Source organism: Peromyscus leucopus, chromosome 3, assembly GCF_004664715.2.
Source record: "Peromyscus leucopus breed LL Stock chromosome 3, UCI_PerLeu_2.1, whole genome shotgun sequence".
In the NCBI taxonomy this organism is placed as follows: Eukaryota; Metazoa; Chordata; class Mammalia; order Rodentia; family Cricetidae; genus Peromyscus; species Peromyscus leucopus.
The window spans coordinates 99,407,973-99,430,549 of NC_051065.1; the positions used below are offsets into that span (position 1 = coordinate 99,407,973).

Here is a 22,577-nt window from a genome sequence, read left to right on the forward strand (position 1 = left end):
TTCTTAAACTCCTAGATGTCACTTCCGGTCACCTTCCAGAAGTAGGGCTCTCCTCAGTATCCGGATGCTCTGAAAATGGACTCCACCCACTAGAAGCAGAGAGGCAGAAGCAGCTGACTGCAAGCTTCCCTTCCACTGGGTTGAATCCTGCCCATACTCTGCTGCTTTTTCCTCCTTAGACCATGTAGACAGCCCACTGTGTGGGTCTTTCATGCTTGAAAAGCATCAAAGATGCTTTCCTGCCTTCCTTTTTTGTTTGTTTGTTTGACACAGGGGTCTCACTGTGCAGCCCAACCTGATCTGGCACTCACCCGGTAGCCTGAGCAGGCATCACACGCACAGGAGATCCTCCTGCATCAGCCTCAGAAGTGCTAGGATCGCAGGTGTGAGCCACCCGCCCAGCTCCATCCTCTCTTCTTTCCTGGGCGCAGCCAGTGTGGCAGTTATAACTGGCTTGCTTCCGCCTGCAAACGGCCAGTATAGAATCTTGACCCTCCAGCGTTCTCTACCAACCTTGGGTGCAGGACCACTGCAAAAAACGGAAGAGTGGGAGGAAGAAGACATGAGTGAAGGCCAGGTAAAGTACAAGTCCAGAAAAAGGGGATTTGTGTGGATTTTTTTTGTGGTTGTTATTTTACTGTGGGAAATGAGCCAGCACATCTTGCCTCCTTTCATATTTTCAGAACTGGCAATTCAATGTTTTTATATATCAAGAGAGTCCAGAAATGGTCATGAAATCTGCACACTGAAAAGAGAAACTTCATCATGTTTTCTCATGTTATATCTCCCATTGGCATGCATGTAAATGGTAGGTCACTTTTCATGGCTCACAAAGGCATTTACACACAGTTCATATTTAGTGGCCTAAAAAAAAACCACAAACATACTGCCTTATTTTAACTGTACTCACTTAATTATCCAATTATTATTCAATTAACTATTATTAATTTATTATCATTCAATTAACTGTATCCTTCAATACTTTTTGAGGTGTTAGACATTGAACCCAGGGCCTCATGCACACTAGACTAGTCCTTTACCACTAAGCTACATTCCCAGCTCAACAAAATCTTTTTGTTTGTTTGAGACAGGGTTTCTCTGTGTAACCCTGGCCATCCTGGGACTCACTCTGTAGACCAGGCTAGCTTCCATCTCAGAGATTTGCCAACTTCTGCCTTCCAAGTGCTGGGGTTAAAGGCATGTACCACCATGCCTGGCCAAAAAAAAAAAAAAAACTTCTTCACATACAAACATTTTCATCTTGAGTAGTGCTTGGTAAAACACTGTAAGAGGAATGTCTGCTTAACAGAAAGCCTGGATTGCATTTCTGGTTCACCTAACCAGATTCTTTCGTGGCCCAAGGCAAATCTGTTCATGAAAGATGCTGTATCAGTCAGTTTTCATCACTGTGACAAAATACCAGAGGGGACAACCCAAAGGAGGAGAAGTTTACTGTGTCTCACAGTTACAGCTGTTTCAGAGCATCATTGTCCTCATCACTGTGGACCAGTGGTGGGGCAGAGCATCATTGTCCTCATCACTGTGGACCAGCAGTGGGGCAGAGCATCATTGTCCTCATTACTGTGGACCAGCAGTGGGGCAGAGCATCATTGTCCTCATTACTGTGGACCAGCAGTGGGGCAGAGCATCATTGTCCTCATCACTGTGGACCAGTGGTGGGGCAGAGCATCATTGTCCTCATCACTGTGGACCAGTGGTGGGGCAGAGCATCATTGTCCTCATCACTGTGGACCGGTGGTGGGGCAGAGCATCAGCAGGAGTTGGGGAAGGAGACTGATGCAGAGACTGGGGGGTGGGGGGACGGGACAGGCATAAGATCCAAGTTTCGAAGCACATCCCTTGCAGCACACTGCCTTTAACAAGGCCCCACTTGCTAGTTTCTGTTACTTCCCAGTAGTGCCATCACAGTATGACCCCACCAAAGGGTCAATACATTGATTGGGTCAGAGTCCTTGTGAGCCCATTATTTAAAAAACCTTATAGCTGGTTTTTAAAGATGCTATTTTCTGCTGATATTTTACTACATGTATGTTTTCCTATTTGTATTCTATTACTATGTTTAAAGAAAGCAACATGGGGAGGCATACCGTATGCTTTCTCACGATATTTCAAAGCAGCATTAGCCAGCTTGCCCTGTTGGACTTTACAGGAAACAGTAAAGAAAGGCACTTGAGAAATGCCATAGGGTACGTTATGCCATGCCTCAAGTGCAAGGTCAGGTATTTGCAGCCCAGCTTGCCGTGAGCTCCTTTTGCTTTTAAGTCCCTGATTAGTGCTTCTGCTGTGACTTCTGAGTGTTTCTCACCAGCTTCTTGTGTCAGTGATAAAGGGAGTCAGGGGCAAGTTGCTAATGATTTACCCTTGGAGTGGTAGTGGTAGGAAATCTATGGATATAATCCATGTCGGGGCCACTAAGATTTCAGGGGTAGTGGTAGGAAATCCTACCATGTTGGGGCCACTAATGTTTCAGGGGTGCCTGCCTGAATCTGTCTAGGAACTTTAGAATGAGCGACTAGGCGATATATGGCACAAGATTTCAAGGGCCACAAGCCATAGGGACATGGGATGGGCCTCTACAGATAAGTACTGCATGTATAGTCCTTTCAAAAGTGTGTGTTCTTGCCATGATCATGCATGGAAGATTTGGGAGTGTGGAATACGGCTTTAAATACGGGAAGTTGTCAAGGTGTTGTTTTATTTCCAGTTCAGTGTCCTATTTCATAAAACCTCTTCCCACGGTGCTCCTGTGTGCTCTGTGAAAGGTCTCGGGTTTGGGGCTCAAGGGGTTCACTGAGGTGGACTGGCCTTCTAGCTAAGGGATCTGTTAGCCAAGTCATTAATGCCATAGACAGACAGAGAGCGACATGATCGAGGCTCTGAAGAGAGTTTAGGCCCACATGGCAGAGTCATCCTCAGGCTCTAGAATACTGGAGTCACAGGCATATCAACCCACATCTGGGCAGTGGGGGAAGAGATAAAAAATGAGATAAAATTGGGGAAGCTACTCGTTCACTCGGGGAGTCGGAAGGAATGCAGTAAAGAGTCAACCTTCTGCTCTCCCTGGCTCCCTTCCTGCACCTTCACCACATGCATGTCTGGGCTTCACAGTGGTCAAAAGTGCATCTCCAGCAGAAACAGAGAAGGAGAACAGACACACGGGCGCTGACCACAGTTCCTCCCTAGGGAACAGTCAGAGGTCATTTCCTCACAAGGACACTGAGGACAAACCCTTCCGGTTCTCCACATGGGCCTTCAGAGCCACGAGCCACAAGACAGTGCCAGTGCAGAGCCCTGTGTGTACTTTGGCCACAGAGGAGCTGCCACTCAGGCAGGGATGGGAGCCACAGCAGAGGACAGGGCCAGAGAAGTCTGGACTAAAGTTTGTGCACATTCTAAAGCTCTGAAGCATCATCTCCCCATCTGCTGAGGGCCGGGCTAGAGAGAACTCTCCTTGGAGTGAGTAGGGAGTCAGGAAGTCCATCTTCACCACAGTGAACTCTGCACACATGGACGGTGGGATCTATGTGGAAACAGTGAGCACTGCACACATGGACGGTGGGATCTATGTGGGAAACACAGTGAGCACTGCATATGTGGATGGTGGGATCTATGTGGAAAACACAGTGAGCATTGCACACGTGGACGGTGGGATCTATGTGGAAAACACAGTGAATTTTGCACATGTGGACAGTGGGATCTATGTTCTCTGGCCTCCACACCTGCATGTTGTGCACACATGTACCCACACGCACCCACACGCACCCACACCCATAGCAATGTACACCTCCAAAATGGTAATAGGGCCCAACTGCTTTGGGCACTCGAGGAGTGAGCTAAGAAGCAGCTGAGGAGGTAGACTCTGCAGTCCTCAGCCTCATCCTGCAGAAGGAATCCGCAGAAGCATCCCTCTTCTGAGGCTCATGGGCCTTTCCACCTCCCAAGTGCAGCCCCGCCCCTTCCCACCTCCCTAGCTTCCCACCTCCCAGTGCAGCCCCGCCCCTTCCCACCTCCCAAGTGCAGCCCCGCCCCTTCCCACCTCCCAAGTGCAGCCCCGCCCCTTCCCACCTCCCAAGTGCAGCCCCGCCCCTTCCCACCTCTCAAGTGCAGCCCCGCCTCCTCACTCCTCTCTCTGGCACTAGTGCCCTTTGACTGTGGTGAAGAGTTTCCCAGGGCAGCAGCAGAGCGGTTGATACCTGGCTCTTGGGGGGACTCTGTAGGAGGGTCCTCTATTGGGTGGGGTGAGGGTGCAGAAGCAAGGAAACATGGTCCTGGGACTGAATAACAGGACTGGCCAAGAAATGGAGCACAGAATTAGAGTATGGAGGAGTTGGGGGGGGGGCACTGGCTAGGGGACAGGGTACTGTACACTTTCTTCTAATTTGCCAGCCATCGTCAGGGGTTTGAGATCATTGTGAACTATGGAATAAACGGGAGTGGAACTGGAGTAGTGTACACTTTTTACTAACGGTTCAGTCAGCAAGTGAAGGAGTTAAAGCTTCACAAGGTGGAGTCAGCCCTTCAGGGTTCCAGCACACCTGGGGTCCAGGGTTCCAGCACACCTGGGGTCCAGGGTTCCAGCACACCTGGGGTTCAGGGTTCCAGCACACCTGGGGTTCAGTGTTCCAGCACACCTGGGGTCCAGGGTTCCAGCACACCTGGGGTTCAGGGTTCCAGCACACCTGGGGGAAGGGCCCCCACCTCACCCCAGCTGAGCAGCTGTGGCGGCTAACTGCTTTGCAGGGAGGGGGAGTCATTTTCTTTAGGGGTGTATAGCCTGGGAAGTTGCCCAGGATTCAACCGGACTCCACAAACATGCACCTGCAAGAAACCCCGATGAAAATGAGCGGGTTGTTCAAAATCAGAAAATGGGGCAGGCAATTTGGCTTCAGGCGACAAGGCCTTTGCCGGCAAGCCTGCCAGAGTTTAATCCTGGGATCCCACCGGGCAGAAGCGGAGAAATGATTCCTGCAAGTTGTCCTGAACACCACAGAGCCTCTAGCATTCTGTCTGTCTGTCTGTCTGTCTGTCTGTCTGTCTGTCTCTCTCTCTCTCTCTCTCTCTCTCTCTCTCTCTCACACACACACACACACACACACACACACACACACACACACACAGAGTAAATAAACATACATTTTAAAAACATAAAAGTGGGGAGGCTGTGTTGGGAACAGGGATTCTGGAAGGAGCTGGAGAACGTAAGAGGCAGCGAAGAGTGGACATGATTAATATACACTACAGACACAGAGAACAACGTCAAAGAATAAGTTTTAAAGTTTACAGGCACAGGAATTAAAAGTCTTTAATCCCAGCACCTGGGAGGCAGAAGCAGGTGGATCTTTGTAAGTTCCAGGCCAGCCTGGACTACATAGTGAGTTCTAGGCTGGACATTGCTTCACACTGAGATCCAGCCACAGCAAAAAAAAAACAAAAACAAAACAAACAAACAAACAAAAAAAAACCAAGAAAGACAGAAAAGGGCAAAGGGAAACAAAGAAAGGAGGAAAAGGAAAGTAACCAAGAGAAGGTTGCCTTCCAGCACCTCGTCAGTCCATTTGCTGACGACGGCATCTCTCACTTAACATGTGATCCCTGGTCAGAGAAAGACTCCAGAGCATGTCACAGAAGTTAACTTTTATTGTAGAATTAAATAGCACATTTTTAGAAATTACAAATCCTCTTAAAAATACACTTAGATGAAATAAAATATGAGTTCCTGTGAACTTCATGGAGGAGGACTGTGTGTTCTGGGTTGCTTCCCTTCTAGGCAGGGCCAACACGAGCAGAAGCAGTGAAGAGAGCGTCTACCCAGTCAGAGTTCAGAGTCCGCCACTGACAGTGTGTCTGTCCTCTCGTCCCCTCGCAGGACTCATCTCGTTGGAGGACAGAAGGGAGCACTACCTTCAATGATGAGGTCATTGCAACTTCAGAGCAATTCCAGCCTTCAAGGAAACACGTTCAGGCAAGCAGACCTCTCTAGGCTAGACAGACTTTTGTGTTGTGTTGTATTTGATGGCCACAGTACAGTCAGGAGGAAGTCATCAGGACGACATTGCTGCAGGACTGGACAATCTGGAGGGACTCAAATGAGTATGAGGCAGAGAGGAAGGCTACCCCATGCTGTTGTACATGGACAACTATGACACAGTCCACAGAGCTGCAGCCATCTTCTCTTGTCTGGCGGAGCTTGTGAGGTGGTCCCGCTTTGTTCCGGAAGTCCTTATCCCACGTGTGACCTTCTGCAGATCATAAAAAGCCAAAGGATCAAGGCGTGAAGAGTTCAAGCGCCAAACAGCACCCTCTAGGGTTCTGGTGGGAGCCCAGCCAGTGCCATCACTAGGATATTCTCCTGGGAGCTCTGACTCAGTTTCCATGGTGCTGGGGTACCAGGCTGTAGTCAAGCGCCTCACTTGGGGAGACACCGTGCTGTCTGCATCAGGAACCTCAGTGTCTACTTGAGACTGCACATTGGTGGAAAGCCTAATCTGGGCTTCCAGTCAGTCCAAACGCAAGCTCACCTGAGTCAGAAACTTCACTTTACACATGATCAGTCAGGTTCCAGTGTGTGCCTTACTTCTCTAACAAACCTTCGTCTCTCACAGAAGCCCTCTGAGCAGTCAGACATGTAGGCTGGGACCCTCTGAGACCTTCATTCTTCTTCAGTTGGCTAATGAGTGTTGACATTGCAACCCGCCCTCTAGGCACTCCAAGGCAGGCCAGCAGTGGGTGTGCCGACCCCTTACAGCCATACTGGTTCCTGGCCAGAAAAATATCCTCTTAACCTGTTAGCAAATATACCATCTAACAGAATCAATTTCTAGTCTCCATGAACTCCTGATATACTGTTCTACCCTGAGATAAGCTTCATTAACAGACGACACATCAGTGTCTTCCTCTGGGCTCTGTGAATGAGCATAGTGTGCCAACCATAAACATCAGTGACCATATATGACACAGGCTGAAAATTTACACAGATAGATACACACACCACACTCATATATAGAGAAGTACACACGTATACACACACACACACACACACACACACACACACACACACACACACACACACACACAGAGGAGTTCCACCTCTTGGAATGCGCACTTTGATCCCAGAATCTTAGCCTTTCCTGGGTCTCTGTGGCTGTGTCCCCGGCTCTTGTATGTTTTATGGGGCAGAGTTTCTCACTATGTTATTGCATTTCCTCTGACTCCAAACTCAACGAAAAAGTCCAGGCTGATGTGGAGTAACGTGCCAGAATCTCATTGATCTGAGGCTGATCTGACACCCTGAGATCTGATCACACTAAGTGTGTTATCATGGACACAACCTGGGAGAAGAGACCACTTCCTAGGCAGGTGAGAACCTTACTTTCTAGGCCAAATTTCAGAATCAAATATGCTTAATTTCCCATCTTCCATGGTTTTCCCCTTTGCATTCAGAGAGCTGACTATTATGGTTTCAGTAAGAATAGGTCATAGATTTGAGTGCTTGGTCATCTGGGATTGGTACTACTTGAGAAGGAATTGGAGGTGTGGCCTTTTGGAGGAAGTGTGTTACTAGCAGTGGACTTGGAGGTCTCAAAAGCCCATGCCAAGCCCAGCGGCTCCCTTTTCCTGCTGCCTGCAGATCCAGCTGCAGAACTCTCAGCTGTTTCTCCAGCACCATGTCTGCCAGCCTGCTCCCCACAATGATGATAATGGGCTCACCCCCTAAAACTGTAAGCAAGCCCCAACTAAATGTTCATTTATGACTTGCTATAAATTTACCTATTTTATATGACATTGATGAAGAACAAAGTAACATTTAATAAGCATCAAATAAGCTGATGGATTCCATTCTTTGTGCTGTTCCTTCTTTCCCCGTGTTCCTGGGGGTGGAGGCCAGGCCTCAAGCATGCTGAACACACACTCTGCTCACGAGCTACACCCAGTCCTGATCCTTTATCCTCTCAACAGCCTGTAAGGTACCTAGTATTAGAATCCCCAGATGTCAGGAAAAGGAAGCAGGAGGGGTCAGCATCCTCTCAGATAGAAAGTGACTGGGTGGCAGATCTGAGAACCCGTTTCCAGTGTCCACTGCCTCCTGGACACATGGTCCTCACGGATTTCTAAAAGGAGTGTGCTGAGGCTGAACTCCCAAGTGGGTCAGAAAGGACGGGAATGATCAGCTCTGTGTCCTGCCTGCAAACATGGCTGTGATTTCTCGTAATAGATCATACACAGAAGAGAGGTGTGTCCTGTTCATGGAGATGGAACCCCTCGTGGGCAGACTGATATTTCTTCCACAAGAAAAGGTGTCAGCGTGAGAACTCCAGTTCTGAAATGAGGAAAAGCAGACTCAAGGTCAGCAGCTCCGCCCCCAGGTCTCCTCCCCGTCTCCATCTTCCTCTCCTCTTTCCCTTCCCTCCCTTTCCTCTCCTCCTCTCTCACCTCTCCTTTCCTAGACCTCTCCCTTCATCTCTTTCACTTTCTCTGTCTCTTCTCCCCTCCTCCCATCTCTCCTCATCTCTGTATAATTCTTCCTCTCTCCTCTAGTACTTATGGACCTCCTCCTCTTCCTCCTCCTCCTCTTCCTCCTCCTCCTAGTCATCATTGTCATTGTTGTCCTCCTCCTAGACCTCGTCCTCTTTGTTCTAATCCTAATCATCCTCATCCTCTTTTTTCTCTTTCTTTCTTTCTTTCTTTCTTTCTTTCTTTCTTTCTTTCTTTCTTTCTTTCTTTCTTTTTCTTCCTCTTCCTCCTCCTTCTTCCTCCTCCTCTTCTTCCTCATCCTTCTCCTCCACCCCGCCCCCAAGTCTCCCTCCATTTCTGTCTGTCTCCATCTCTCTGAATCCTTTTCTTGAACAATGACCTAACCTGGCAGAGGAAGTCAGCAGTAGAAATGAGTAAGAAAGAGAATCAAGCAAAGAATGAGGTCTGTTAAGATCAATCAATGTGAGGAACAAGAGGGGGGAGAATGCTAACACCAGAGTCCACTAGTCCCTGTGGGACATCTAGGGTACAGAAATTTTTACAAAAAAAAAAAAAAAAAAAGCAGGATGTTCATTGCTTTCCCAATAGTAGCTCTGCTGAGGAATTCAGAGTAAATATGACATTGGGAATGAAGAGATGACACTCACATGCAGTGTCGGATAAGGGAATTCTATAACCTCTGAGTCTTGAGGTCTCTGCTTGAGGGTTTGTCTTGGAAAACCTGCAGTCGTGTCCCAATATCTTTTAAGAGCAACTTATATTAATCAGAATGTGTGCCTTAAAGGAAAGCTATTATAGCAACCAGCTGGGACACTTTGGGGATATTATTGAGTTTTAAGACACTTCTGAGACATCTAGCATTTTGCTCTTGTGCCTTCTAGACCTGGATCCCACATACAGTTGATTCTGGAAGCATTCCTTGATAGCAAAAATGTGTGTGTAAATTGACGCTGGACAAGGCTGTTCGAGTTGGATGGGTCTGAGAAGACAAAACAATCCAAGAATTCCCAGTGAGCCAGCCAGCCATATCTGATATACTCAGGTAGGCACGCCCAAGGAGCTTCAACAACTGGCCCCACCATGATTCCCCAGATCACAGGGCACAGAACTCTGATGCTCAGAACTGGGATGGACAAAAGAGAGTAGTCTGAGCCCACAGGACCCTGTGTCCCCAAACAAGACCAGGCATCCTGGGATAGAAATGCTAAGTCATTGGGATTCCCTGCATGAGCTCCTCTTCCTATTATTATACCACACGTGGGCAGAAAGTTTCTTCTCAAACGTCAGGCCAAGACTGACTGGGAGCTGTGACTGTGGACTTTGCTCTCAGCTTGAGTGGATGGAGCAAAATTTCTGCATTTGACTATGAAGCGATTCTAAAGAAACTTATGTGGGGGTTCACTGGCTCAGCAGGCAAGGTCCACCCTCAACTCGGGTGGGCAATGTGAAGCCATCTGGGAGCCACAGGACAAATTGGTATAGAAAAAGACACTTCCTCTGTGCCTCTCCTGGGACAGGCATGCTTTCTTTGTCGTTAGTTCAGATCTCCCGGTCTGCTGGCCTCTGGCCTCTGGGGTGTAGACTTGTGTGTCCCTGTATCCTCAGGTCTCTCCCCTCAGACTGAAACTCACCAGGTCTGTGCCTTTCAGACATGGACTGCACCAAACTGCTCTAAGTATTCCAGAGCTTCCACCTTGCAGAAATTCTCACCTGTTGAGGGAATGCTTAGGCATATAGACACAGAGTGTCCCCAATAAAGCAACATTGTTGGGATGGGGCAGTGCCTTGAGACCCTGGAACTGCGGGGCCATCAGTGTGCACATGGCAGCCTGGAAAAGCTGAAGCCCAAGTCTCCAACTATGTGTGAAGACGGCGCACTAAGCCTAGCAAAGCCACAGTGACAGGGTCTTCAATCTAGCTGAGACCAGTCACCCCTTTCCCTTTCCCTTTCCCTTTCCCAGGTGACCAGGAACTGCACAGCTTACTCCTGCTCCTTCACTGCACTTTGCAAGTGTGTGGATTCCTGAGTGCACAGGCTCACAGCTGGGGAAAACATCTGACTCTCTCACCTGCATCTGGAAGTGTAAGGATTCCTGACTGCACAGGCTCACAGCTGGGGAAGGCTGAGTGTCACATCTGTGTCAGGAGGTGTGCTGGTCCCTGACTGCACAGGCTCACAGCTGGAATAGGCTGACTGTCACATCTGTGTCAGGAGGTGTGCTGGTCCCTGACTGCACAGGCTCACAGCTGGGGAAGGCTGACTGTCACATCTGTGTCAGGAGGTGTGCTGGTCCCTGACTGCACAGGCTCACAGCTGGGGAAGGCTGAGTGTCACATCTGTGTCAGGAGGTGTGCTGGTCCCTGACTGCACAGGCTCACAGCTGGGGAAGGCTGAGTGTCACATCTGTGTCAGGAGGTGTGCTGGTCCCTGACTGCACAGGTTCACAGCTGGGGAAGGCTGACTGTCACATCTGTGTCTAATTGTGACAGGGCATTGCAATTTGAAGATCTTCCTCATTCAAGAGGAAGCTTTGACTCATGAAAGGTAAGACAGGAATCAACCAATCATTTAGAAGCTTCCAAATAGTTCGGCCTGATGATATATACGTGGTGGCAAGATCTCAAGTCAGGCCTGCTCTGGCTAAGAAGTCAGACAGAACAAATAGAAAACAGATTCACTGAGATATTTGATAACTTTCTTTTTTTCTGAGACATTTGTAGGTTTTCTTTTTTAAATACTTTACGTGTGATCTGTGAGTATGTGTTGATGATCTGTGTCTATTTTGAAAATGTGTGTTCATGTGTGAGCAAGAACACGCAGGTGCTTCAGCACACCTGCGGAGGTGAGCAGACGGCCTCGAGTGCTGTCCTTCCCTGACGTTTTGGTCAAACAGTCTCTTCTGTGCTGCTGTGTCTGCCCTGCTGGCTGTGCTGTCAGAAGCTGGGCCTTCTCTTCTCTCCACATCCCCTCACCTTGAGAGAACTTTGAATACAGAGGTGGCCAGCGCTCCCCGGTGTTCATGCGCTTTCTGGAGGTTCTGTCCCAGGTCCTAACACAGTCACCGCTAGCGCTTCATCCACGGAGTCACCATCTCCCTGGCTACACCTGAGGATTTCCTCTGAGGGTCTACCAAATGCTGAGAACGATCTCATGCAACGGAAATTCTCTTACCTTCACATCTCTGTTATGTCCAAGAGTCTGGCTTTCGGAGAATAACAGTGCAGCGCCACACACTCCTTACGAAGGGAGATGATTTCAGTAGATATTTACTTGGGACTTTTTAAATCTCTACAGAGCCCATAAAAAGTTCTGACTTTCAACATGTTTGAAGAAATATGACCGGACTTAACCTATGTCAATGGCCATTTTTACAAGACAGGGTGGAAAGATACACATAGTACTCATTGCACGAGGTTCTGTCCCCACAGCAGCGTCAGTGGGTCCATGGAGCAAAAGCCTGAGGACGTGGACAAGGGGACACAGCATTCTCTGTGGTGCTCAGTGCTCCAGACTCCAGACACCGTCCACCAGCACTGCCTCAGCTGACCAGTGAGCTCCAGGCTCACTCCTGTGTGGCTGACCCAGACGCAATGGGGACCACTTCTACACCTTCTTTTCCAAGTCAGGGACCTGTGTGACTAACCTGGCCTTGTCAGCATCACACTTTCCCTGGGCTGAGAGGCTGATGCCGATGTGCTGGGGGCTAACTCATCAGAGGCTTCCTCTGGGCCACACCAGCGCTGGCTTGAAAAGTGTGGTTTGTACTCAAGAAGCCGCGGGCTTTGTAGATGACCATGCTGCACCAGGGTCCACCTCCCCACTGTTTTCTATACCACCAATAATTGGCCCCGTAGGACCATAGTCTCCCTTGGTAAACTATTTAGATGGTTTCTGTAGGTCCTTGATTTTTTTCCCAGAAGGCAACAGTCTGTAACACTTCCTCTCCCTTTTTCTTCTATTAAAGGGAAATGGATATAGGCCACTACTGCACATCTCAGAAGAAAAAGCTTTGTCAGCACGGAGATGTCCAGAATGTAGTTCTATTCAGGTCTGACATGCTAGCACAGAAACCATGCTTGCCTCACTTACTGGATCGCTAGCTGTCTTCAGTAACAGATAAATCTCAATCTTCTCAGGACCGTGTGTGTGTGTGTGTGTGTGTGTGTGTGTGTGTGTGTGTGTGTGTGTGTGTGTGTCTGTGTGTGTCTGTGTGTGTCTGTGTGTGTCTGTGTGTGTGTCTGTTGGCTTGTATGCATGCATATGCAGGAGTTTGGAGGTTAGCTATAAATTTTTGGTGTCCTCTTCAGATATGGACGACCTTATTTTTCTGAGAAAGTGTCTATAACTGGTCTGGAAACTCACACAGTTGGCCTGGCTGGCTGGCCAGTGAGCCCCAGGGATCAACCTGTAGCTGCCTTCTTAGTGCTGGGGTTGCAAAGACTCCTAGCCCAGCATTATTTTTTATTTTTTATTATTATCATTATGAATGCTAGGTTCTTGGGCTAGGCTCAGGTCCTCAGGCTTGCCTGGCAAGCACTTTATGGACTGAGACTCTCCAGCCTTCATTTTAGGCTTTGCTGTAATCTCGGTGCCCCTTCCTTGTCTGTCCCCCCAGTAACCTGCCATCTACAGTTCCCTTCTGTAATCTCGGTGCCCCTTCCTTGTCTGTCCCCCGTAGCCTGCTGTCTACAGTTCCCTTCTGTAATCTCGGTGCCCCTTCCTTGTCTGTCCCCCGTAACCTGCCATCCACAGTTCCCTTCTGTAATCTCGGTGCTCCTTCCTTGTCTGTCCCCTGTAATCTGTCATCCACAGTTCCGTTCGTTCTGTAGCTACACCTATAGGTGCATTCTGTATCCCAAGCAATGCTGAACGGTTGAACCAGCTTCACAGTTACACTACCTGTCTTGGCGGTCTCAAGTGAATTTTCACTTCCGATTTTGCTCCTGAAGATTACTTGAATTCAGTGACAGATAAAAAACACAAAATGTCATTAATAAACCCCTTCTATTCAGTGCTGTAGGAACGTTTGGATCAGAGCCGCTCAGCCCTCGGCAGAACTTCAACACCAGACTAGGGAACAGTCCAGCAGGCAGATACACAGCAGTCTGTGTGTGACTCCAGTGTACACTCCGGCCCCACACCGGAGCACTGCAGAGCCCTGGACTCATCTCCGTGAGCCAAAACTGACTCTCCCCGGCGAGACCCACTGCACACCACTGGGAAGATGAATGGCTACAAAAAAGCTTTAGGGACAAGCACAGGATCTCAACTTCTCACACCTGACATCTGAAACACCTATGCTCTGGTGAGAAAGTCCACTGTGGTCAGGTCTCTTGCTGTAGATACGGCAGGAAGCTCACAGATGTCTGTCCTCAAGTCACCCTCTTGGGCCCATAAGCTGAATGTGAGAATCCTCCGCATCACCACTGGAGGTTGACCGTTTTGAGTCACTGGTCTTTACTCCCCCCAAATGAACTAGTCCGTTAAAATCACTGACTCCACTGGTGACCACAGCGCAGTCCCGGGACACAGGCCGAGTAGCCTGTCATACCCTCCTCCTCCTGTCTGTCTGCTCTTCACACCAACCTTGTCTGCCAGGCGCTGTTTGTACTCCCTGGTGCACCTCTGTAGGAGGTGACATTCCTGGCCTTGGGGAGATGATTTTTCAGTCTGAGATACAGCACTGAAACAGCAAATGGGAACAATTCTAAAGTCAGAAAAGAGGGAAGCCAGGTCGGGAGAGGGAGCCATGTCTCACACATGACCTGACCCCGGACCTGCCATCCTGCTCTGGGGCTCTGCAGCGCCAGCTCCCCTCCCCCCAGGGCTGGGGATCTGAGGCTTCTGTCTGCACAGTCCTGTGCTGCTCTGGAGACTTTAGGTCGGCCACTGAGACAGGGAAGAGCCACTTTCTTTATCGTCCCAGTGCCGACAGTAATTCCATATTTAAGGTCTTTTTTCAGTTTCTCAACAAAGCATCTAAAGGAATAGAGCAGAGTGACTAAGATGTACATAAAATGTCCAAATGTCTAAACGAGGCCGTGAGGAAATGAGTTTCTGCACAAAGAGTTTCAGAGATGCCTGGTGGCACACCCTGAAATCCCGATCCCCTTCCATCCCAGTGCCTGAAGAGAGAGAGGCTCACACTCTCAGTCAGTCAGCACACTCAGCAAACAGCAGCTATCGAGAAGTATGGCTAAGCTGACCTGGTGCTTGCTTGTCATCCCAGTGCTCAGGAGACTGAGGATTGAATTAGTGATCCCTAGAACCTCGAAGAAACAGGCCATACTGCTGAACTTCCAAACAGGAAATAAAGACAGCCGGCTCTTTCTTCCACTCCCAATGACAATATGGATCTTTGCTCATCCAGTACCTTAGTGTATTGTTTCTCATCAGGACACAGGCTCTCCTTAGAGACCATTAGGTAATGACAGGGGACAGAGGGGTGCCCAGAGCTAGGAGGAGCTGTGCTGTGGAGGGAGACCTCGCGGGATGCTGGACCCAGGGATGCTGCTAACCTGCTTCAACACTCACTCAGTCCAGGAACCAGGAAAGATTCACGGCTGTGTCACGAACTGCTTGAGAAGAGGCTGTGCTCAGGACCTCAGTGTGACAAACTGGTGTCTGGGAGGACACACGAGTCCCGGGTAAGAGTGACTTGTCCTTGGAGCGGGAGGAAATGAGAGGGAGTTTTACTATGATCTTAAGAGACTGCCTTCCTCTTACAGAATACCAAAAATGGAAAACAAAAAGAACCCATCTTCTAGAATGAACCCTGATGTAGGAATTGTACAACTTGAGAAATGCTAACGGTGGGACCTGAGCTCATCCTAAACCTGAGTTTACTCCCCCTCTGTGGAACAGGAAGGTGATGTGCCGACGAAGCACACCCAGAGTTGTGAAGATCAATGAAGTCATGCCCAGGAAACCCCTCCTCAGTGCCTGAGCTCCTGAGAGCCACACACATCTCCTTAGGTGGTCCACCATCCTCTGGTGACTGTGTAGCCACAGGGAAGGCTAACCTCTTTGCTGTATCACTCAGTAGGCTACGGGATGAAGAGAAGAAGAATCTGGGCTCTGCCACACACCAGTGATAAGCCTGTGACTGGCTGCCTGATGGGAGAAAAGGCAGTCAAAACACTCACCCATGTGGACACACCCTGCCTACCTGCCAGCTCGTCTAACAGCTGGTCCATGTGGGACCAGACAGACCCAAGTCTCCTACTCACAAAATTCCCGAGTCATGACAACACCACTTTGGGTCCCCACGCCTTTGAAAGGACAAGCATATGTGTGAGCGGCCAGAAACCTGATTGAAAGATGACAATGTCAAGTTCATTCTGTCCGCAAAGGTGAGAAGCATGAAGGGGAGGGCAGGATGAGTGAGGGAATCCATCCCAGGAAAGGAGGTGGAAGCTGCACGTTCTCATGTTAAAAACTTGTGGTGCAGCATGAAGGCAACTTCTAGATGTCCGTGTTTATGGTGGGCTGCTGCCATCCCTAGGATGTTTTCCCCCATGTTGACGTAGGAGACATAGGAAAATTTGCTGTTTGTTTCCACATTCTGGCTATGAGTACTTAACATTCAGAGTCTCGCTTGTGGCAGGAGACTTGATATTAAGAATGGAAAATTTCTAGGCCTGGCATACCCTTAATATGGCAGTAAAGTGGCAGTGTAGAGACTGGCAGTGTCTGTGCCCCTTGAAAACATAACTCGGAGGAGCTCTTGGGAAGCTTTACCTTAAGGAGCAGACCTTACACACAGCCCGTTTACTGAGAACAGCACTAGAAGACTTGAAGCAGCTGTTAGTGGCTGTGCACACGTCAGAGGGATGTGCAAAAGCATAAACCCAGCAGTCGCCACCCAGGCTTCCCCTGATATCACTAGTAAGGGGGGAGCACCTAAGCTTGGGGGGAGCACAGCTCATGTCTTCCCCCGTGCGATCCCTGCTAGAAGCAGAAGGCGTGTGATGGGTGTGCTCATTAACTTAGTGTCTCTCACGCTCAAGTCTGCAGGCACACTTGAGGGACTACGAGGATGGAAAACTCTCTCCCTGCTGTTTAAGGATATCTGGGTCCAGGGCTGAGAGGCAGGAGAAGGAAACCCTCCTTTGAGAGCCGTGAATGAGCTCCATGTCCCAGAGCGCTGCACAAGCCTGTCGTGAACGTTGCTCAGGACTGAGGGTGTTGAATTGCAAACATGCGACGCACTCTAAAGACAAACTGGTCACACTATTGACCTGTTCTCTGGGATCCCACTGGCAAAGTAAGAAAAAGTGAGGCATGGCCCCTTGGACCAAACGATATAAAGTTAACTTTTAAACACAGAAAAAAAGGCCCTGGGACTTGTCAATTTGCCACATATGATTGCATGCAAGTTACCTTTCTTTTCAAGTGCAGTGAGACTTACATCACTTGCATCTCCAGCTGTCCAACATTCTGTAGTACCTGGGCGGCTCTGGTGGTCTGAGCTCCAGGTTTTAATATGGTTGCTTCCTGTCATCAGATAAGCAAGGAGTTATGGAAGCAAGTTCCTTTGTGCGTCTGGAAGGTTGTGAGCAAGTACATTTCTGAAATAATGATCCCAGTGGGCACGGTGGCACAGGCTCGCAGTCCTTCACTTCAGTGGCAGAGGCAGGGCCGCAGCCACAAGCTTCATGGCAGAACGGCACACTCTAAAACAATTTTAATGAAAAAAAATAGGATTAAATCAATGCTTTTTTAAAACACAAGTTTACAATGAATTTTTACATAGGGACAAAATTCTTATAAAACATGACAGGGTTTCACCTTTCACAAGATAGGCCGGGCTTGCTAGGAGTTCATTAGGAAACAGAAGCTAGGCATGAACTAGCGGTGACTGTGGTGGTGTGAATGAAAATGGCCCCATAGGCCAATAGGGAGTGGCACCATTAGGAAGTGTGGTCTTGTTGAGTAGGTGTGACCTGGTTGGAGGAAGTGTGTCACTAGGGGGTGGCTTTTGAGGTTCCAGAAGCTCAAGCCGGGCCCAGTGCCCCACCTCCCTTCTGCCTGCTGATCCAGATATAGAACTCTGAGCTACCTCTCCAGCACCATGTCTGCCTGCACGCCACCATGCTTCTCTCTACTATAATAATGGACTAAACTGCTGAAACTGTAAGCCAGCCCCAATTAAATGCTTTCCTTTGTAAGAGTTGCCGTGGTCATGGTGTCTCTTCACAGCAATAGGACATTGAGTAAGACAGTGACCCAGCTACCTCAGCCCCCAAGTGTCGAGGTGACACACTGCAACAAGCAGTCCCAGTACTGACACTTTTGGAGTTTGTTTGGAGTCTGACAGCAGGGAACACAGATGCTCCTGTGCCCTAGACAGGAACACAGTCTCATTCTCTCTCCTGAAGGTCCGGTCCTAACTGCAAACCCCCGGTCCAGGAGAGTCGCACCCTGAGCCCTGAGCAGGACACAGCTGCCTCTCCATGTCAGCCAAGGCGACCCTGCTCATGGAGGGGCGGCAGATGTGGCGGTCAATTCCCCTCACATCCCAAGGTGACTGCTGAACAGCACCGACATGGAAGCTAATGTGAAAACTGAGTGGAGGGCTGCTCCTGCAGGGAAGCATCTTGGCTCTGAGTGTGCCTGTCTGCACACCAGCACTTTCTCTGCTTCTGTTGAAACACTGGGGACTCCCTGGTTTCCTTCTCTATTCTGTGCTCCTAAATGCTCGATACCCCAGTGAGCACAGAGAAGTCTGTCGGTTATTCCCTGGTGGAAGGTGATGTTATGGAGTTGGAGACCCTTGGGAAAAAATCACAGATCAGATCAGTTATAGTGAAATTCACTGAAGCTGCTAGCAGGACAATGGTCTTTGAGCCAAACTAGAGACTGCTGCATGAAATGCGCAAGGAGGAGATTCTGTTATTAGTAGTAATAGTAGTTAAATTTATTTATGTTACATCCTAACCACAATTTCTCCTCCCTCCTGTAGCAAACTTCCTTGTCAGACTATCTTTGGACCACTAGCCCCAAATAACGACACAGAGACTTATTAATTATGAAAACTTGGCCTTTAGCTTAGGCTTGTCTCCAAGTAGCTCTTACAACTCAAATGAACTTGCTTCTATTAATCTCTGTTCTGCCCTGTCGTTTTTTTTAGTATGGTGTGTCCAGCTTGCTCTGAGTCTGCTGGTAAAATCCCTGCACCTAGGTTCCTCCTTCTCACTTCCTCCCTCTGCCCGGAAGTCCCGCCTATTCTCTCCCACCTAGCTGTTGGCCGTTCAGCTCGTTGTTAAAGCAGTCACAGTGACACATCTTCACACAGTGTAAACAAATATTCCCCAACACCCTCCGCTCCTCCCCTCCCCTCCTGCTCCCCACCCCCCAAGCCACTCCTCCTGCATTTCTGTTCAGAAAGTGGCAGGCCCCCCCATGGATATCAACAAAATGTGACATATAAAGTTGTGGTAGGCCTAAGCACGTCCCCTTGTATTAAGGCTGGGCAAGGCAATCCAGTGTAAGGAATAGGTTCCCAAAAGCCAGCCAAAGTGTTACAGTCCCTGGTCCCACTGTTAGGAGTCCCACAAGTAGACCAAGTTACACAATGTTACACTGTCACATATATGTAGGGGGCCTAGGTTGGTTCCATGCAGTCTCCCTGGTTGTCAGTTCAGACTCTGTGAGCTCCTCTGAGCCCAGGTGAGTTGATTCTGTGATGTCCTTGACCCCTCTGGCTCATACAATCCTTACTGAGGGATTCTTAAGTTAGAAAACCACAAGAAGACCTGGAGTATCTCCACAAGAAATCCAAGAGCTGTTCTGTCAAGATTAGGTAGTCCAGGCAACCTCAAAATAGTCCTTGAATGTCTACACAAGCAGGTTACAGAAGCCAAAAGAGCAGTCATATCACAACGAACAGATGGTCATGTGTACATTTCTGGGTGGGGGTTGTTGCGTTGGGGTTACTGAGAACTTTTCTTCCAGGGACAGGAGTCAGAGACAAAGGGCTAGTAGGAACCAAGGTAGATGCCGAGCATAAAGTGGAGTTTCTTTAGTTATCACATTCTCTATTGGCTCTAGGTCATATGATTTGTTATTGATGGTGCCTATGTACAGGCTGGTACGGAGCCTCTAGAGCTAATATTTTACCAGAAATGATTCGTTTCTAATGTAAGTTAGTAACCAATTTAAAATGTGGAGGCTGCCTTGCTCATTGCTTCAAGGGGCAAACTAGCCAGGGCAATGCAGGAGAGCTCCCCCTGGTGGTGAGGACAAGGGAGAGCTGGCAGGTTGACCAATCCTGCAACTACCCAGGCCCAGAACCAGGGTTGTTATGAGTTGGCCCACCCTAACAGCCACCCCATCTGTGATGTGGTGGAGGATGTGAAGGGACCAGCCCGACAGACCCAAGGCTGCAGGATCTCCACAACTCAGGACAACAGCAGGATAACCAAGAGGAGTCCCAGTGAGGGCGCAGCACTGATGGTGCAGCAGAAACCAGACCAGTGACTGCAATGAGCACTTGCAAGTAAAGATATACGAGCAAAAGGGTTTACTGTGTGACTCACTGCGTCACACTACAGCTTCCATGATAAAGTTTTTCCTTTTTTTTTTTCTCTTAAATTTTATTTAATTTTGGGGAAGGAGTTTGCAAGGGCAGAGGGTGGATACGAAGGGATGGGAAATGAATGGTACTGAGATATATGATGTGAAAGACACAAAGAATAAAAGGATCTTTAATAAAATAAAAAAGATAAAAACAAAAAAACCTATGTGAGGGATGATGACAACCTCAAGGGGCAGTAAAATAACAGGCCCAGCTCTGGCAGTAAAGAGGATGGTAAGGCATAAACTGGTACCAACCAGAGGCCTCAGCATGCTCCTTTGCTCTTGTATCTAGGTTTTTCTGAACCATGTCTAATGCTCCTTGTCTAACTCCCAATCTGGTGGCATTAAAACATCATTTCTCACCTAAAGCGGCACAGGGGCCTCATTCTTCTAGGAAAAACAAGTCTCACCTCTAACGTTTTTTTGTGAAGCCATCTCTGCCAGGGGATCCACTTGTTTTCCAAGCTGTCCTGTGGAATGTGTCAGGTTCTGTATACTGGTATCCTTCATTACTTAGGGTTTTAAAATGCTGGTCTTGAATAATTAATGCTGCTGTCCCCAAGTCAGCCCATGCCTGTGATCTCTGTTGTCACGAGGCGGTAGAGCTGAAATTGCCATTGTTTTCCTTCTAACTATGGACCTCATAGTCAGAGGTTTTCCTGCAAGCAGTAGTTTTCTAGCCTCCTCTCAGTATGCGTGTCTACGTGGGGAAGGATATGGGTTAGAATACAGAGGTTTCCTTCCTGTGGTCCAGTGCTGGATGCTCAGCTGTTACACATCTAGCAAGGCCACGTGTACAGGCCCGTTATTTCTGTCTCTAATGGAGCCAGAAAATACATTCTGATACATTCAGATTTATTGGTATCCATGTGAGCCATAATTGGACGGTTGAGTAACTGTTGGTGGAAGAGATTAAACAAGAACCTATTCCTTGGAAGTCTCTAGGGGACTTTAGCTTTCTCCAGTTTACAACTGAAATTCTCTGGTGGGGTAGTAGTTGGGGTGATAGAAAAGTTGATCCCTATCACCACATAAAAAGGAAGTCTAGGATCTAGGCAAAAGCAACAGTAATTCATTCCCCAGGCCGGGGAAGGTGTCCAGCTTTGTAGTATCTTTAAATTCTCAAGCTCAGGGACATCATCAGGAGATGATGAGATTATTTCATGACCTTATATTAGGGCTGGGGTTGAGTCTGTTACCATAGACCCCTTGGCTGAGACCAAGAGTCGACTTCTTGTCATGGTGGAGTGGTCTGAGAGGAGAAGAATGGAAGACATTCTGGTCTGTGGTTGAGGCAGCCAGCTTTCTCCTTGGCCTGTAGGGCTGACTTGCCATAGCAGTATCTTTTGGAGAAGGAATTTCACAGCCCAATTACAAGCTATAACCTTTAATGTTAAGGTGGAAGCCCCAGCTCAGGCCCTTACACCAGGAGTGGGTGTTCAGTTCATTCCAGGTCTTGACTCTAAAAGAGGCTGCATTCACATAGGCGCATCCTGAGGGAGGGCTTTCTCACTCAAAAAGGATATGTCGCTCTAGGTACCCGTTCTCCCTTCTTGGACAAACTCGGTTTCGCAGTTTGGGTCAGAAAAGTGATTTGTTTTTCTGATGGCAATGTGCTGGCATGTATGGGAAAAGGTTTTATTTCGTGTATTTTCATTACCCCCCGGGAATTATGCTACCTCTAATAAACCACGTTTTGGAAGTGACTGGCCACAATCTCTTTTGTCAGACATGATTAAATAACTTTCAAAAAGGTCACAAAAACCAAATTTAAACACAGGCTTGGAGGCAACATTCTGGAGAACATCTGTTAATTTTGTACTAGTAGACCATGGATATAAAAGAGGTATGATTCCCTGGACAATTCCCAATCCTAAACCTTAACATTTTCAGATGTCCAAGCATAAGAGATACTTGTCGCCGGGCGGTGGTGGCGCACACCTTTAGTCCCAGCACTGGGGAGGCAGAGGCAGGTGGATCTCTGTGAGTTCGAGGTCAGCCTGGTCTACCAAGTGAGTTCGAGGTCAGCCTGGTCTACCAAGTGAGTTCCAGGAAACCCTGTCTCGAAAAAACCAAAAAAAAAAAAAAAAAAAAAAAAAAAAAAAAAAAAAAAAAAAAAAAAAAGAGATACTTGTCAAGATTCCCAACTCTTTTATCAGTCTGAGTCTGAGGTCTAGATGAGCTGTACCTTTTGATGGCACTGGGCAGCTCGCATTAACCTCCATTTCTTACCATTTTTATGGGCATCATGTCTGCCTTTAGATGGGAACGGTGGACCCAAGCCACGGCTCCTGCTACCTTGACAACTGTGGGTGGTGTTAGGATCACTGGGTATGGCCCATTTCAGGAAGGTCACAGGGCTTTGTCGGGCAGGCAGCAGACCCACTCCACGTCCCCAGGTTGGGACTTGTGTGCTTCAGTTAAAACCAGCGTTGGGAGGTGACAGGTGACTCTGTATATCTTGATCTTCAAATTGTAGGAATAAGTGGAGGTGGGAGGTCAA

General features: G+C 48.4%; 1 long non-coding RNA gene across 3 annotated transcripts; it reads left to right on the forward strand.

Moving 5' to 3' along the window:
* Positions 1 to 486: 486 nt before the first annotated feature.
* On the forward strand, positions 487 to 17,580 carry LOC114694404. Of its 3 annotated transcripts, none has more exons than XR_005091109.1 (7): positions 487 to 577; positions 684 to 808; positions 5,888 to 7,377; positions 8,234 to 8,364; positions 9,375 to 9,535; positions 10,455 to 11,038; positions 13,507 to 17,580. It is a non-coding gene; the product is annotated as an uncharacterized LOC114694404 (long non-coding RNA). The 3 variants fall into 3 exon arrangements; XR_005091110.1 differs by lacking the exon at positions 684 to 808 and having other exon boundaries at positions 490 to 577; positions 13,507 to 15,141; positions 15,223 to 17,580; XR_003734701.2 differs by lacking the exon at positions 684 to 808 and having other exon boundaries at positions 490 to 577.
* The last annotated feature ends 4,997 nt before the right edge of the window (positions 17,581 to 22,577 follow it).